This window comes from Pagrus pagrus (genome assembly GCF_965226575.1).
Source record: "Pagrus pagrus genome assembly, chromosome: 1".
Lineage (NCBI taxonomy): Eukaryota > Metazoa > Chordata > Actinopteri > Spariformes > Sparidae > Pagrus > Pagrus pagrus.
In genome coordinates, this window is record NC_140185.1 from 8,380,354 (window position 1) to 8,398,790 (window position 18,437).

An 18,437-nucleotide genomic window follows, 5' to 3' on the forward strand; every position below is an offset into this window, starting at 1 on the left:
TCTGAAAAAAGTGTAAACTTGGAGTTGGATTCAAGTTCCCTACCTTCAGTCTGTGGATACCACCAATATAACAGTCTTAAGTAGCAAACCAAATTGTAAACATTATAAATTTAACCGATATGTCTATGTTTAATGCTGGAAAGATAATGTTTGTAAAGGTTGTTTTTGTGCCAGTCTGCCTGATTGATCTGCATACTCCACAACTGTAACAGAGACAAAGACTAATTTTAGTTCTAATTTAATAATATTCACAGAGCTACAGATATCAGAAAGTTATTTGGGTCAAAGAGTTGTTTACCTAGAAAAAATGGACAATCATCTCCAGTACCGCCATGTCAAAATACAGCAGGTGCTGCTGCTGGATGGACCAAGTTGAGGCCATTGAAGGACAGCCTTCACTCTGCTACCAGCCTGCAGAGGGAGACAGAGTCAAACACACTAAAACTCACACAGCGCTGACTTTCACCATGAGATTTATTTGCAGGCAAATAGAATTTAGCCTTTGAAATTAGAAAAGAAAAGAGGGAAACAAACACGATTAGTGGTTTAATCCATGTTTATTACATCTGTAATTCTGGTGTCATCTAACTCAGGGACACATGGTGGCACCCAAGTTTTTGTTTTCCCTTGATGATGAATGGAATGATGGCATGACAACTTGGAATGTGATGGTTTGGAGCACAAATATTGTTTTTTATATAATCTGCCACACGTTTCTTCATGTCAGTACTTAAGCCGTGTGATTTACATAAAATAAATAGGATTTCTTAAAATGTTCCATCATTTTTTTTTGTTATCATTTATAACATTTATTGACCTGTATGTGCTCCTGTAAGGTGATCTCTATGACAGTCAGTATCAAAAGTTAGTGATAATCAAATACTGTGGTATCTCACCACACAGTCCCCCATTTCAGACATAAATTCAAGGTTAATAGAAATAGGACTTGAGCCATAGAAAACCATTAATCGACCACTTTGTTGGATTGTTACTATATTTTACAATTGACAATAATATCTGCCGAACATATCAGTCTCTAATTGCAATACTTAATTGCAATACCACATTTGTTGCAAAGGTTGTGATTCACAGCTAAAACAGAGCAGATGAAAAAACGCTCTTCGTCTCACCATCCCTTGTTGTTTGGCTGATAATGATGTGCGATCCTTTGGCGGAGGAGCTACAGGAGAGAAGAAAGGCCTAGCTTGAAGGAAAACCTTCCTTCCTTACTTGTGTCTTGTCATTATAGTTTCCAAGCATACACCCAACAGCTCACATTTCATATGAAGGAGAAATACCAGATATATCTGCCTCAGTGAAAAGCATTAGACACTTTTACAAAGTAAACAACAATAAAACAATGCCACTTTTTAAACATTTGCTGAAATCCTGCCCAGGAGGCTGCTTGTAATGTTATACAAGATGCTTTTGTTTTAAAATACTACTCAAAATTCCAGGACTGCAAAATGATGCACAGCAGTACACATCATATAAACAAGAAGTCTATGTGAGGAAAATAAAAACAAAGAAAGTTGCTGGTTGTGCAAGAAAGAAACCAATGGCTGTAAGAGCTGATAGCACTGCAGCTCCAGTCGGTGGTGAGTTTCACTGAGTTGTGACCTTAATGGCTGCAGTACAATCTCATACGGAAGATATTCTTGAAGATTTCATGATATTCTAATAGGGTAAGGAAGACAACGGTACATCCAAATGAGGGGCCAATGCACTTCAAATCTGAGCATAGCATAAAATTGTCTGTTTATGTTTCTCCAGTAATCTGTTCTGATAATACTACATTTGCCTTTTGTCCAGAGATATTTGTTTGTTTGTTTTTTGGACTTTGAGGGTTTAACTAGCGAGGTGGAAACAATCATAGCATGTCAAAACCTAGGATGGGATGCCAACAGATAATAATCATACAAATCAGCGGTGGACTCCCCTGCGGTTGTCTGAGGGGCAGGGATGAAAAAGTTTCAAAAAGCACCAGTGTACAGAAAGTCATGATGCATTTATGATGAAACCGTTAAAATTATAATTATTTTCTTATGCCAATCAGATTTATAGGAGAACTACCTGAGACGTGGACTCGAGTCATTGTGACTTGGTCTCAAGTTACTGTTTTGGCGACCTGCAACTTGACTTGACAGAAAATAAATTATTTGTGACTTGACTTGAACTGAGACATGATGACTTGAACTACTTGTTTGTCTTTATTTTATGTTTTCAGTTTATTTTTTTTGTCTGACTGTCAATACATCACTGTCTAAGAGGAAAAGGGAGAGAATATTTTTTGACTGAAATTAAGAACTAAATAAGCTTTTTTAAAGTTATTTGTTTTTGTTTGATTACATTTATTTCACTAAAAGGGGCACTATGTAGTTTTGGAGAATAAATTCAAAGTCAGAATTTTTATATTTACAACATTACTGAGGTAATAATACAAACTCAGAAATATTTTTTTTTTCCATAACTGAATAACAAGCTGTTCTCAGGAAAATCCCCAGAACGCTGTTTGAAGCTAGAAAGGTGGCAGGGTCCACCAAATATAAACAAAGTAAAACAGTATGAGATTGTGTTGTCCTTTCAGTTTCAGTTTATTCAGTTATGAAAACAAAGAGATTTTGTTTATTTAGTCAATGAAGATCTTTCTCTTCTGATTAAAAATTATTTTTAACCCTTAATATCAATAATTATAACACAAACTCAATTAACTGTCATACATAAACATGATGCTTTTTTGGACAGGTACTAAAAGCTCATCTTTTCTCTCTATAAAGACAGAATATTACAGAAAAGACTGCAATATTTTGGTGGGGGGCTGACTTGGGAATTGACTTTACTTAATTAAGGACTTGACTTGCCCAAGAAGAATAACTTGGGACTTGCTTGAGACTGGGATAAAATCACACAGGAACTATTAACCATTAAACATTTAGAGGTACACTGCATAACTACTTCAATGCATGTAGGGCAGACTATATGGCACTGCATGCATTTTCTCCAGTGGAAGTGCACCCTGTACTGGCACTGCTGGGATTTATAATGTTTCCCAGCACATTGTGCCACTGTACAGGACACTAATTATTTGTGTTCGAAACAATGTATATAATGTTGCCTTTTATAATATTCATTCCAATATGACATACAGTCACTCATAACATCAACTCTCGAATGTATCACAGCACAAAAATGTCTTGTGGTTTCACCATGAAGTCTTTTCTACATTTCCAGATATATTATCAGCAGTGTTGTTGAGGGAGGGAGGATATGACGCTCCGAGCGGTTCAGCTGGATCAGACACTTGAACCTGTGACCTTTCAGTCACAAGCTTCCTTCTTCTTCCTTCAGGCCAGAGCAGAAAATAATATCAATGGATCAGTTATTATACAGGGCTTGTGTTTGGGCTGACATGCTGTGCTGTATTTGCCAGCTGAAGAGTCTGTTATCAACACATGCTAGGTTTAAACTGTCCCTATTGCAATGCAGCATTCATACACCATGAATTCATCTGAATTTTTAACACATTTAAAACATACGAGCAGCTATATTTAGTCAATAACTGAAAAACGTGCATACATTTTCTTTACTACACTATAAAACATGAAAACACACTTGCATACACGCCTATCATAATAACACACTCGTCACACCCACACTGTGAGGGATGAGCCAAACACACGCGCGCGCAGACACTCTGGTGGGAGGAGCTAAAGCTCGCGCCGCTGTGAGTTTGTCAGTTTGTTAAACACAACAGCCCAGAGTCAGTCCGTGTGTGTCTGCTGGAGACACTTTGACACAAAACTATCCGTATTTATTGAAGCACCGGGAGGGCTGACGGGTGAGTAGAGCCAACTCAATTGTCTGAATGTGTTAGAAAGTGTGTTTACTGTCTATCTCCTCTGCTGTGGAGGCTGAGAGGGAGGGGAGCCACAAACGTACACTTCATAGTGTTGCCATAGTCTTCACGCTGGTCCGTTAGTTTCCCAAACAACCTAAAATAATGACAGCAAATGCTCTACAACGGCTTGTAACACCGCCTCATGATTAGTTTTTGGTGTGATTTTGAGGCTAAGTAGCTTACATGTGAGTACAGTACGTGTACTGTACATGTTGTGATAAGCCGAAGTGCTTTAATGGGGAGCTTTATAAAACTTTGATTAACCCTGCAACGCTGTAAGAAAGCCCCACCAACGATGTTTAACCAGTTAGCTGTTTTTAGCTGTATTAAGCTAACTAGTTTTAGCATTTATTACAACTACATCCTGTCTGTCTTTATGCAATGTAACCTGCTGGCTCAAAAACAAAGTGTAGCTATTATTTCCATGAGATTCTCCAAGAGGGAACCAGCTAAAAAAACCAACGGTAATATAGTAAAGTGCATTACAGTTGAGCAGCACAGTCATAATGAAAGTCCCTGCAGTAATGTCACAGTACAGTGACCACATATAGCATTAAATAAATATACATTAAGGTACAGTAACTGTCTTACACTAGCTGCTGGTCCACCAAAACTTTATTTAGTGTCAATCAGCTGAACACAGAGTGCTTCAGTTAGGCCTATGTGAATTTAAAAAGTTTTAATCCAAAATGCTGACATTATAGTACGTCGGAAATACTAACCTTTTGTCCCCTCAAAGACCTGAAAGACTACATCCTGTAGGCAATCACTAACTGAAGCAGACTTAAGCGTAAATTATAACACAAACATTAGTTTTACAAACATAAAATCAATTTGTCCTAAAATGATCTTGTGGAAATTTGGATTAAGTAATCTGCTTTAAAGGACAGGTTCACATTTTTTTCAAGTCTGTCCTAATACCATTCTTACATGCCCACATGTACAATGATCAGCTCATTATCAAGCTCTGCTGAAGTCTGATTATGAGCCATTCATTTGAATCAGGTGTGTTGGGGCAGGGAAACATGCAGGGCAGGAGGCCTCCAGGACCAGAATTGAAAAAACACAGAAGTAAAGCTACTAAAAGCAATGTAACTTTGAAAATACCCACTCGATCACCTTACTTATTGTGGCCTGGTATTATTTTCAGCTGAACTTTTGAATATTTTTTTTTCACAGAATGAGGACTGTGTATTTGTGCCTCAATCTCTTACATTAAAGTTGCTTTAAGAAGGGTTTACAAATGTTTGTTTATAAGGCCTATCTAGATAACTCATTAACATAAGCAATACGTATTGAGGCAGGAACTGAGGAGTGACTGAGCAGAGGTTCCAATACACTTTGTGCCTCAAGGCAAAAATAGTTTCAGTATTTCTGAATCTTAACCTCCAGTATAACTCAATAAATTGATGGCCCACAGAGCGTCTTCCCCTGTCACAGAGCTGTTTTTAAAGGCAGCATGAAGATGGTCTAAGTTGGCAGGGCTTCTTGAAGAATGCTCCCTCTGAGCCTCACAGGTCTTAGTTCAGCAAGAACAGATTTTAGCAGGATGGGAGATGTTCTCAAACTTCTACTTTGAAAAAAAAAAAGGAAAAGTTTTTTGGTCTCCCAAAATTGAAAACAAACAATCATGTTTAAAAAGATGTTTATTTTGGGCTGTTGCTTGCGGTTGACTGACAGGTGTCTCAGGTTGTCGTGGTTAGTTGATAAACACAAATCCACTTTTAAAAGAGCCCCTTCAGAAGGTTATGGGTGACATCACTGATGCAGGATTAATGTTTTTTTTAATAGTCTATGCTGTAACTATGGAGCCAGGAGAAGCATGCTGCATTTTATCACTAAACTAATATTACAACACCCTTTTGTCTTTGATGAACATGAGTAAAATGGAAAACTCAGACTTAGTGGGAATGTCTGTGGAAATACCCCATTGTTTAAAAAGCTATTGTGTAGGCTTGTAAGGAAGTTTAATTCACATATCATCATTCGTCAGACTAATATTTAAAACGTGTGAGATGTCAGGTCAATAGACAGAAACCGTGCTGCTCTGGAGCTCAGACCTTTTTGGTGCCCTGCTTGTCCCTGCTCCTTGTTTTCATATTTCATTAGCGGGGCTAGCGGCATGTAGCATCACCTTCAATTATCCTCCCTGTCAGCGGACTGACAGTGCCTGTCTGCTGGCTTTAGTGATTACAGGCTTCAGGGGACAGGTAATCAGGTCATGGTTACACTGTCACCCTGTCAGACTGCTGAGACCACAGGGAGCATATGCATGAAAGAGGTCTCCCATCTCCACACAGTTATCTCTTAGCAGGCTTAGATATCTGGACACTGTCAAGTCTGGAGCATAAATACTGTTGTTTCTTGCAGCACAGTGTAGTGTGTTGATGTTTCTCTTCCTTTAGAGTTTAGCTAAATTATCATTTCAGTAGCTTAGGGATAATGAGTTTCTCATGTGAGCCAGCAACACAGCCAGGGTTAGCATATTGGACACATGGAAACTTACTTTATGTAAAATGCTTTTGGCTTTTATTTAAATATGTCATATTATGCTTTTTGGGTTTTTCCCTTTCCTTTATTGTGTTAGCATTTTTGTACATGCAAAAGGTCTGCAAAGTGAAAAAGCCCAAAGTCCACACCAAAGGAAGTTATTCTCTCCCACAGAAAACACTGCTCCTGCACTGCCTGAAATGCCTGGTTTGAAGTCTGGCCTTTATTTCCGTAAGTTATGTGCATCACTATGTAACAGGCGTTATATGAATATATATTTTTATGTAAATATATACACTCCAGTCAATCAGAAGACATACAGATGCTACTGCTTTAGCGGTGGTATTTTAGATCACACTACCTTGCTCGGCATGACCAAAGCCTACTATGACTCTGATTGGCTACATCTTGCTCGTTTAGTAATATGTAGCATGTGCAACTCTCACCAAAGATTGAACAGAGGCAAGATGTCTCACTCTGTAGCTAAAACTGAGCGTTCAAGACACAGAGTGAAAAGGAATGCTGCAGCAATGCACCATATGAAAAATAATGTGCTTTTTGAAAATAAAAGTATGTAAACCTATTCTACTAGGACCCCCAAATAAAAGTATGAACCTGAAAATTAGCATAATATGACCTCTTTAGTTGGAACTGAATAACATATTTAAGTTTCTCTGCCATCTTGTGATTATGAACATAGCATCAGTGTGAGCATGTTAGCATGCTGACATGAACATCAACGTCAACATTTGTACAAAACATGTCATATGTTCCCATTACATGTTTATGACCTAGAGTGATGATGAGACCTGGAGGGGATGGTAGTGGAGTTACAGGTGAGAAGGCTGCCATTTCAGCGACCGCAGTTTGAGACTGCGTTTCAACATTTGTGAGTGTGGATAACATGGGTTTTTGACAGACCTCAGGACTTAAGCCGTGTTTGTGGTGACCAAAATGGGCATTTTAAGCCAAAACATTACTTTTTCCTAACCCTAACCAAGTGGTTTTTGTGCCTAAACCTGTCCAGACCATAAGAAAAACCTAAAGAATAAAGTTGCAACATAAAAGGTTTTTCAACATATCTGTGATTTGCAGAAATGCACAATGTCAGCATTAATTCTGGTGAATGGGCTGTACCCACAAGTGGCCACAAACTTTTCAAACCTGAAGGGCCTACAAGCTAATGTTCTTTCAGCCTTCTGTCCTCCGATACAGTAGATGACTTTATAGCTATCTAGATAATTTAATTGTCCTTGATTAAGAGTAAACCCATTGTGTGTTCTGAGGTTTGAAAATGCATTAAACTTTAATGGTTGCCAAGTCACATTTGCTTGATCAGATTAACTTTATGTGCCATGTACTGTACATTCTTTAAGGTACATGACATACATACTGTATATAATTGTGCAGTTCACTGAGAACTGTTCATTGCACAATCTCGTGCATTATGGGTACATGCACATAATGTTCTGATTACTGCAAAACCTGGTAAATCTGATTAAGGTATTTCATATGTTTACATTTAAAAGAACATAACTTCCATCTTCCCTTAGGAAGTTAGGACAGCCTTTTCACAGAAGGATGTGAGGACCCAACCATTGGTCATCGCTGCATAAATCTACATGTACAAACCATTTACAAGATTGTGAGCATGTGGTGAAAATAGTGGAACATATTTGAAACCTGCATTTATACAGTAGACATTGTATTCCGTCTGTCAAGATGGAACAGGACACCCTCCAAAGCTTGAAAAATCATACTCTACAAAGGTTGGCTGTTTGATATTGTTTCGTGTGTTCTCTGTGTTGTAATGTAGTCTGCATTGAACCCTGCCCATTTAATCAAATGCACTTGGTGTTTTTGCTCGAGAAATGTGATTCCATGAGTATAGATTTGATGCATACCATTTTGTTGCTGGTGAGTGGGTTGGTTCTGTTTTATGGCATTGTAGTTACTAGAGGACAACCGATGTTGGATTTTTAAAGGCTGATATAATAATGATAGTTGGGAGAAGAAATAAGCCGATAGCCGTCTTTGTTGGTGAAAGCTTGACAGTTACAACATAGTCATCTTTATTCATATTTCAAATGTTTTTATTTCTTTTTTGAAATGTATCACTGTTGAAATTGAACAATCTTGGGTATTTACTTTATTGGAACTGTTGAACTGAACATTAGGGCCCCCTCTCTCTCCCCCTAGTCCCTCCCATCCTCTCAGTGATAAGTTACAGTGAAACTCAGGCTTTGTAACATTAGTAAAATAGAGTAACTTTAGAGATGTGAAGGACACAGTCTTTAATTTGAGTTAAAATGATAGCAGTAGCTGTCTGTTTGATTTCAAGGAAATGTGTGATTTAGTGGATTACATCGTTGGACTCTGTTCCATTTACAATGGACGATGCGCTGTTCTGTGGCTGAACTGGCCAGGATTACATCTGTTGCGCGTCCCGTTACATTGTTAAATGCCACTCTTACAAACCATTAATGTTTGTGCATATTCCTGAGGTGAGGAGGATCGTAAAATGTGCCATTTCATTTTATGAATGGATGAATAGTTACGTGGCTGGATTATTTGGAAGAGAGAACGCCACATCAGTAAGTACAGTATGAAGAAACGCTGCGTTGACTGAATAGTTTCTTTTCCTGCCTGTCTGGCTGCCTTCAGTGCCCTGTCCCTATCATGGACAAGGTGATGGTGTTGCACTATATATTCGAGACTAGATAAACTGAAATCAGGTCAGATGAGACTATGATGACTAGATATGACTTGAAAGCCACACTTGTTAGCCTCCGGTAAAATCAGCTGTTCCAACATTTAACGTTACCCTGCAAAGATTTAACGGTAGCCCGTATTTTTTAACCCTATCGCCAGAGTAATGCGTGGTAGGTATTTCATGGAGTGGAGAATTGCTTTATGAAAAAAATATCGCTGATGCAACGTTAGTCTCTCTTAGTCTACGCTGAAAAAACGGACATTAATTAAGGTCTGTCACTCATGTATGGCTGCTGCATATCTAACGTTAACGTACAGCACTTACCTGTCTGTGTCAATTTGTTTATTTTAGATTAAGAGGGAGATTAAGGGGATTTAGATATTTTCAGGAGAAGTGGCCCTCAAATCATGATGATTGACTCAGCATATCCTCCATAAAAAATGGTGACGTAAGCCTCTGTGCTGCGGTGGACGCTGCGCAGCCATCGGCAACTATCGGAGCAAAGTTTAGCCAATAACAATAGTTTGTAAAAGCACCAATTTATCGGTTTGTCGACCTCTAGTAGTTACTGAGAGGGCTGAGAGTTTATTTAGCATATGACCTCAGTATTAGAAGTAATTAATGGCAGTTAATGTCATGTTGGTTGGAAACTGTTTTTTTTTGTGTTTACATTTTCATTGTTCCCACCATGCAAAGGCTAGTCCAACATCTGCCTCTTTTGGGTTCTTTGATTGCCTCAGATGGTTGCTTCTTCTTTACATCTGGTACAAGTTATTGTGTTGGTACCAGTATAGTATTAAAATTCACCATTGCCAAAGTTGAAATACATGCAAGGTAATAAAGACATACAGCATAAACTTCATGCGTTATGCATCTGAATAAAGTGGTAGAAAATGCATCACCTCCTGTGTAGTGGCTGTGGTTTGAACAGACGTGATTTGCATTGTGACCTATAAAGGCAGGAGGCAGGTTCAACCAAGGTAACCGTTACCAGTCTCAACCGTGCCAGTCTAACAACACGCCAGCAAGAAAGAAAAAAACAGTGTGATTCAAATGCAATCATATCCAACCAGCTATGCAAGTCAACATTGCATCCATCAATGGTACTGCATCTTCAGGCACTATGTAGCTTGTTTCTGCTACAAGCAAAGGGGGTGCTGCTCATGCTCACTTTTCTTTGTTGATTTTTCCATGAAAGGTTCACCAAATCCTGGGTATTTATAACTGTAAATGTGATGATTGATTGATTTTTTTTTAAGTAAAAGATATCACTTTTGTGCCACCTTTGTATAATTAGACATGCATATTGTGGAAATAAAACCTGGCAGTCCAGCCTGTCAGTTAAGTTCATTTGTGTGGCTGTATGGAGTCCATGTGTTCCCCAGTGGTATTTCCTTCCCCTCCTAGTTTCCCTAATGATAGAATATGTGGGGCCTTGTGGTAAACAGAAATAGCAACACTTCTGAAGGACAGGCTTCTCTCTTTGCACCACACGCTGAAGAAATAGAGGCTGCACTGTGTGTGTGTGTGTGTGTGTGTGTGTGTGTGAGTGTGTGTGTGTGTGTGTGTTTCATTGAGAGGCTATTTCAAGTCCTCCGTGACTGACTGACTGACTGACTTAGTTTTTTCTAGTCAATTACGTGGCCTCTTTGGCCCAAGCTGATGCAGCCTGCTCCTGTGTGGACTAATGCATTTCTTATCCACTTTGATTAGCTGTGGCGATGCCTGGCTGAACCAGTGACATGTTGTATCTCACACAGCAGAGAAGATGAGAGCTTTAGCTGACTCTTGTTGCTGTGGAGGCTTGTTGTGTGCTTGTTACCTGTCTGTGCTGATGCTAACATCAAGACTGATGTGATTATGGAACAGCACAAGCTCATTTTAGTTCGGTCTATGGCACTTAAATCTTCTCGCTAAAGTTTTTATGAGCCACATGGAAAATCCCTCTTCTATTTGATGTGATTTTACAGACATCAGACCTGTTTTGAAACTATGATTCTTGTATTTTCACTGATGGTTTCATTACATCCAGTAACATGGCTTCATTCATCACAGATGGTCTGGTCACAGTGCACACTTACATGTCATCTTACTCGTTTGAAGAGAAAAGCAGTGTGTTCTCAATGAAAGAAGAAGTTCAATTACTGCTAATTTATCTCCACAATAAGAGAACTGGAGCACTTACTTTCCCCCTTTGGCGCCAACACTGTAAAAAAATGTCTTGTCAAAAATATCCCAGTACACTTATAGGCAGGCTAATATAATCACAGTCATAAAGAAAGTAGCATGTCAGTGAGATGGGGGTGAAATGGGACTTTTGAGACAATATTCACTTGATCCATTGGCAGGAACACCTTGTATTCATTGTATTTTACTTGATTTTGACGTGGCATTTTTTTCAAGTGTAAAGCGGAAAACAAACATGTCAGTTGGTACCACAATTTACATTTCAAATTTTTACATTTGGTTTTCTTTCAGAATCTAAGAGCTACAGAAACAAATTGCTGCCTGTAATATCATCTCCGCTGTATCCATCCTCCAAGTTTGAAGTGAAAGTGAGTTCCTCCTGCCAGAAGACACACCACACACTTTCAGGTAATATCTGATACCTCTTCTTAATTTTTTCTTTCTTAGATTTGTTACAACAGCTCTTACTAACTCTAATGCAACTTTATCAATGGGTCATCCTTCTCTAGCTATACTTAGACCATATCAAATTCCTTGGGACAACTGTGACTAATAATCAAAGCCATTCATTTGGGTTTAGTGGTATAAAACCGTAGCTTTTTATTGTCATAGAAATATTTCCTGAAATGTTCAGTATTAGTGCATTATGCAACTCTGGCTCCCCAGATTTAAATTACTTGCAGACAGTGCTGAGGGGTCAGGGGAAATATAAAATGAGTTTTATGTGTATCTTTATATAGAAGTAAAAATGAAATCATGTTTACTGTGTTGAGGAGTCTCCTCTCCTCCCCCCCCTCCCCTCCCCTCCCCTTTTGCTGTGGTTTATGGAAAAGCTCCTAATCTATTGGACTTTAGAGCTCTTCCTGCAGGGGGGGTGGGGGTCCCCCTAGTAATCAGGCCTGAGCTGGTCCTTCCCAGCCAGCCAAACCTCTGGCTGCCTGCCGTCTGACCGCTGGGCCACACACCCGCACATTTGATGCTAAAAATGCCGCAGAGGAGCTCAGAAATTACACTCAATAAATACAGAAATCAAATAAAACAATTTCCAAATATTAGCCTTGCAATCTACTTTCCTGCAGACATATAAAACTGTCTTTGTTGCTCTCAGTAAATAGGTTTCCCTTGGCCCTGCCAACTTCAACAGTAATGTTGGGTCAATGGCAGCGTGGCTTGGCTTAATTAAACTCAGTGTTGATTTGCAGAGACAGGGTCCAGACCAGAGAGTGGTTTGGGCCTGCTCAGAGTCCTGACACTGTTCTAAATGGTGCCAACACCTCATTAATGCTGGCTGTACATGGGGACGCTATCACTCCTTGCTGAGTTGAGTGCTGGGTTATATCAGCAACGTCCAAAGGCTGTGTTCAAGAATTTGTTTAACTTAAAAAACTTCTGACGACTTAAATTAGGAAAGAGGATAAGAATGAAAATATCCTTGTAAGGATCTTATATTTAGAACTACAGCAGCATCCCCACGATCAGGTAGTAGGACGCCTGAAATTTCCTCAAATATAATATTAGCCTAAAGGTAGTTCTGGTTGAATCTAACTACTGGCTTCATATGCTCAATTTTGACATTATAATGATTTTGTACAACTTCAAATTTCTCAAGTGTGGTAGTGTTATTTTCACACTTGCTGTCTTCTAGAGAAAAACGTCTGAATGATATGTGCTTTATTAGCTTTCATTGGTTGTTGTTCTGTTAAATTGATTTAGATAAGATTCAGATTATTTGTTTATTGAAAATCTGAGCATTACTTTAGATCAGTAAGAATTCATAATGTCAATAATAATAAGAGTGACCAATTCTGTGACTACAATTTGAAGTCAGCTTGCCTCGCTGTAGCCCTGTGATTCAGGCTGATGTTAATTTCCCACAGAAGCACCCAGTGTGATCTCACACGCAGCTTTCAGCAATTATACACCCCAATCCCAGGTGGCCTAGCTGATCCCAGCTGTAATATTTTTTCATGCCAGAAATTCAGTGAAATGCACACAGTTGTGCACAACTTTTAGCTTTATAATTCCTCCCCAGAATAGTCTGGAGTCAGTTTGCAGGATTGACGAGCCGTACCAGCTGCTCGCACATTCTGAAAGAAATGGAAAGGAAGTTTACATTATAATGAGGTTAGATGGTCAAACATGTCTAGTACTTTTATTGTCTTAAGGATAGGGCTGGGCGATGGGGTGTTAAAATAATATTGCAGTGTTTCTGGCGATATTGAGATACATGATAGACATCTAAATATTATTATGAAAGGTTCTGAAAAGCACTTCATAAATGTTAGGACATTCCTACAGAATCATATATCACAATAGTTTTGATCAAGTATCTCAATATGGATATTGCAACAATATTCTAGGGATAACTTGGTACTTAAGAGCTTTGATAGTTCGTCATCAATGTGGATATAATGAGTATGTAAAAGTCTGGTAAGTTCAGAAAATGACATCACTTTAATGCAACCTTTAAAACCAGGAAAAGACACTACTTATGCCAAATCACAGTATATAATATTCAAAATCTAAGACTATATACTGTATAGTCTCATATGAAAACAATATAATATCGATATATTGCCCAGCCCTAATTTAGGACCATTAATAATCAATTAAATGATTCTTAAACACAACTGTGGGCTTGAATAGTGGCTGTTTAAAGTTAGTAGTTCAGTTCTTTGTGAAAAACAGGAGCTGTTTTGGAAATCATGTCTCTAGAAATGTATCGAACTGCTCCAGCAGCCCTACACTGTTCACCTGTATGCACAGTATGTTCTGAGCACCAACTTTCATTTCAGTCTTTCTGCCCAACTTAACAGGAGCGTGCTCTGGTTTACACAATGTAAGCACTCATTTCATACCCTTCTGTTGATCAGTAGACATGGTTATCTTGAGTGTCAAACTCTACAAATTCATTGCTGAACATAAAAATGTCAGAAGTACAGTAGCTCCACAGCATATGACTTTTACAGCATTTGAAATGTGTGCTTTGAGACTGTGTCAGTTACTCATCTCGATAATCCACTCACACACCTAAAATGCTTAAGTGGCACACATACTGGAAATGCCTCTTGGAAAGGAGCAATTTTTGATACTTGTGCATACACCAGTGATGTGAGATACAGGATGAATGCAAGTGGAAAGATTTGCATGATGGCTCCAACTGAACTCTATTTGTCCCGAACGACGACTTGAAAAGAGTTCACTGTTTACCCAGTAATCTTAGAGAGAGAGATGGTAGTGTTGGAGTGTGTGCGTGTGTGTGTAGGGGGGTGGTTAGGGGTGGGAGGAATAGGAGATTGCATGAAAGACCCTCAGGATAGAGGCCTCAGATCTACTTACCATCTCTTCACAACGTTAAAAGGATGATATTACTTTGCTGAAAGCACAGAATTTCAATGAGAGTAGGAACAAACATAAACGTTAAAGAATTCATTATCACATAATTTAGTAGATCAAAAGATTGGGCTGAGGCTAGAGATGAAGTCATGTGGCTCTGCAAACTCATCTGCAGTGAGCATAGAGGTCTGCAGAGCTACAGTGTATACTGTATATTGTGTATGTGGTGTTTGTATGACTGTACTGTATGATTGGAGAGTGCTTTACTTTCTGACTCTGTTGATATTATAGTGTCCATCACCCTGAGCCTTTAGCATTGTTGTCAAGACACGTTTTTTCCTCGAGACGGATGTTCTTAAACTGGTGTTCCCTTGGAGTCCAGTAGAGCACTTTTTCTCTGAGCTGTGGGGCTTGGACCCCCGGGGGGCAAAGAGACATCGCAGGGGTCCACACATGACTGGGGTAGAAAATGAGAAGTAGAACTAAAGCTGAATGGATCTGTTTCATTTTGAAACAATGAACAAACAAGTGTGAAAACGAGTGTTTTGCCAGTTCCCCCTTGTGGCAATTCAAAGAAAATCAGGAAATCATGTAACATAACTTGAAGCCATGTAATTGGATGTTTCTTGAGTTGCACTTGACTTCTCGCATCACTTTTTTAAGTAAAGAGGATCTTTTACCTCTTGACATTTTACCAAAAAAAACAAGACATTTTTCCAGCTGTTAATCTTTTTGCACCGCTGCTTCAGAATTCTGTAGGAGTGCTCCAGCTGTGAGTCACGAAATATTGACGGAATAAATGAATGGGACATTTATGTTTGGAACATCTCTCACTTTGCAAGTTTATACTGCCAAGATTTACTCACCAAGGTTTTTCAGAACACAAACGGAAATGCAACTACAATAGACACATATGACACGTTTGATTAATCTCGCTCTCTGGTTAACCCTCATAGGAGAACATTGTGTCTTTCATGTCTTAAAGCTGAGTGTTTCTTTTCCATTTCCCATGATGTTTTTACTGGTTGATAAAATCAAGTTGGTCACCGATTGATTCTGGAATAATATTCATATCTACTTTCTCAACTGATTATATGCAATGAAATGTGCTGTTTAGTCTCAGAATTAGTAAGATTGGTGGGTATCAGTTTCTTGATCAGGGTTACTTTATTGAAAGGCAAATGTTAAATGGGCTTGAAACCTGGTAGAGTTCCTTCTACATAATATGTGAGTGTGTTGGGGGGTCCTGGCATGGAATCTCTTTTGCTTGTTATACATATTATACTGTATGCTGCATGATTACAATTTGGAAATTAGACATTTAGCCAAGATAATTTCACTGCACCTCAGTCCAAGATCATTCACCTCAGTATCACATCTTTGCATGGAAACGTGACCATGGCAGAGAATATAAAACGCACGTGTCAGTATTCAGCTGAAGAGACCAATTAGTGTATTTTATGAAAGGAACTGTGAGTATGGAGGCATAGTCATATTTTACAGGCAGCTTGTGTTTCAATCTGTGTTGCAGGCATGACATCAGTGTCTCTGTGTTGAGACAGGAAAATCTTATCCCTCTGCCACTGTCATAAAAGCAACACAATAATGAAATGACATCACAGTGGGCCGGTAATTAAATGAGCAGACTGCTGTCTTGGAGTTTTTACTAGGCTGGGAGATTGTGAGTAACAGTGCAGCACGCTGGAGAATAGAGAGTGAGTGAACGCAGCCCTGAAGCTTTGGGCTTGTTGAGTGGGTAATTCACTCATTGATTATCATATTTTTTTGTTTGAACACATTTTGTAATGTCTCGTTATCATGCCATAACTTAAATATGTACAGTATATACACACTTGCATACTTTTCTATAACCTCCTTTAGTGACTCATACTTGACACAGTAACACAGCATATCAGCTTGCAGCTAACTGACTTTGGGAGTCGGGTGCTGTGGCAGCTGACAGTTTATGTCATCTAATCTGCCTGGCCTTCAGCCTGGCATTAAATGGCTGGGCTGCTGGTGGAGGGAGAAGAGTTTAATTATTACATTTCAGGATAAAAACTCATTAGCTCAGTGACCTGCCAAGCAGCAGAGGCAAGCGTCGATATTCAGGCTGCATGATACCAGAGGCTAGCCTGTCTCACTGTGGGTGATGAATTAATCACTGCCTGTGCTCCTGCCGTGCCTGGCAGCAGACAACAGCAGCAGCACTTGGTTTCCTTGCTCCTGTCTTACTAGGGAAAGGCATGTTCCTGCCTCAATAAGCCACAGAAAAGGGCAAAGTGGAACATTTTACAATTGACTTTACTGAAGGTCAGGTTTTCTCATTGGACACATTTACAAGGAGAATCATTTGCAGCTGTCGTTGCTGGTCGTAACGTGAGTGTTAACCACCGCTTATTCAAAGATTGTGTATTGTGCCCGAGCAACATTTGCATAAGAAAATGCAAATTTCATCGTTCATTCTTTTAAGTAGCTGCAAGTCTGTTATGTTTTTACATAAATTGTCATTCGCTTTCCCAACATCAAAGAAAACTCTATTCACATCTGGGCATGTGGGGAGGCTCGGCTCATTGAATGCTACTATAAACAGGGAAGTGTTAAACACTTCAGCCAGTAAACAAGCCTGCTGATCTCACTTCACCTCCCTCGGGGAGCAGGTCCACCACGAAGCCTGACTGTTTACCATGTATGAGTTCCCCCAAGAACTTTTATAAAACCTCCATTTATGAGAACTTCAAAGAATGTCCAGGCTTGCCGGCGGGGTAAGAATCTTCTATCAGTCCGCCTCTTTATGCCTTGAGCAAGAGCAAGAGAGCCTCTCTCCCTCCCTCCTGATGGATATGATGCAAATAAGCTGCTGGAGGAAGAAGGACAAGATTGAGCTAAAAAGGGGGAGAGGAGGAGAGCATGGAGATGGGCAAAGCTGCAGGGAAGGTAAAGGCATGAATAAGGAATGTGATCTGTGTCATCAGTCCCTAACACTTCTGCAAACAGTGATGAAACAGAAACTCTTTCATCCTCCAGCAAATGGCCTTGAATCTCTAAAATGGCCCAACCAAAATTATGTTCACTCTTGCACATAATGGAGATAGTGGTTGCTTTATTCTACGGGTTGCAGAAGATTGGGGGGTTACCTAGTGGTGCATGCTGGGTAGCATCAGCTTGAAGCCTCATTGATTCACTGTTGGAGTGACTGGAGCAGAGGTCACGGTGGGGTCAACGCAATTAGAGATGAACCCATGGTCTTTAATGAGGAGGAGGGATGAAAGGGTTGCCAATTACTCTGTGCTGCTTTGTACTGAAAACAACCTGGTGCTGTTAAGACCCAGCGTGATTAACCTTCTGCAGCTCTGACTTTGTTTATTCCTTACAAAAGAAGACATTAAAGGGCGGTGTGTTAATTAATGCTCATGATGATGCTAGAACAGGTTTTTTTTAGCGTTTGCTATTTTCACACTTACTGTTGACCCCTTTCAGTGGGGTTTATTAGGGTCAAAGGGCCAGTGTTGGAGGCACCCTGCAATGTTCTCTTGCAGACTGGATGCCAAAGGATGAAATGTTTACACACATGCAAATCTAACAATGATTGAAAGATCTGAAGGCTGTCATTTTGACAGATATAGCACTGGGAACGATCTACTTTAATGTTAGTAATTCACCTGCAACACTGTCATGGACCACATGAAGACCACCTGTATTAGCACCCACCCCCACCCCCTCAAATCTGGGTGCTGGCAGCACGTTGAAGAGCTATGGACTGGAGGTCATTGAGCGCATGCTGTGGGATTTCCTCCCACTGAAGCTTACAGG

The 18,437-nt window shown here is 39.5% G+C and overlaps 1 protein-coding gene across 3 annotated transcripts in view; it reads left to right on the forward strand.

Annotated features, from left to right (window-relative positions):
• The first annotated feature begins 3,729 nt into the window (after positions 1-3,729).
• LOC311251775 (myocyte-specific enhancer factor 2A-like) overlaps positions 3,730-18,437 on the forward strand; it is a 44,403-nt gene continuing 29,695 nt past the window's right edge. For 2 of the 3 annotated variants that reach the window (XM_084344417.1, XM_084344416.1), the window contains exons 1-2: positions 3,730-3,838; positions 11,580-11,696. The gene's annotated coding sequence lies outside the window, so the exon portion shown is untranslated. Of the gene's footprint in view, positions 3,839-6,562; positions 6,620-11,579; positions 11,697-18,437 lie in introns of all 3 variants that reach the window. The other variant, XM_084344418.1, reaches the window with a different exon arrangement.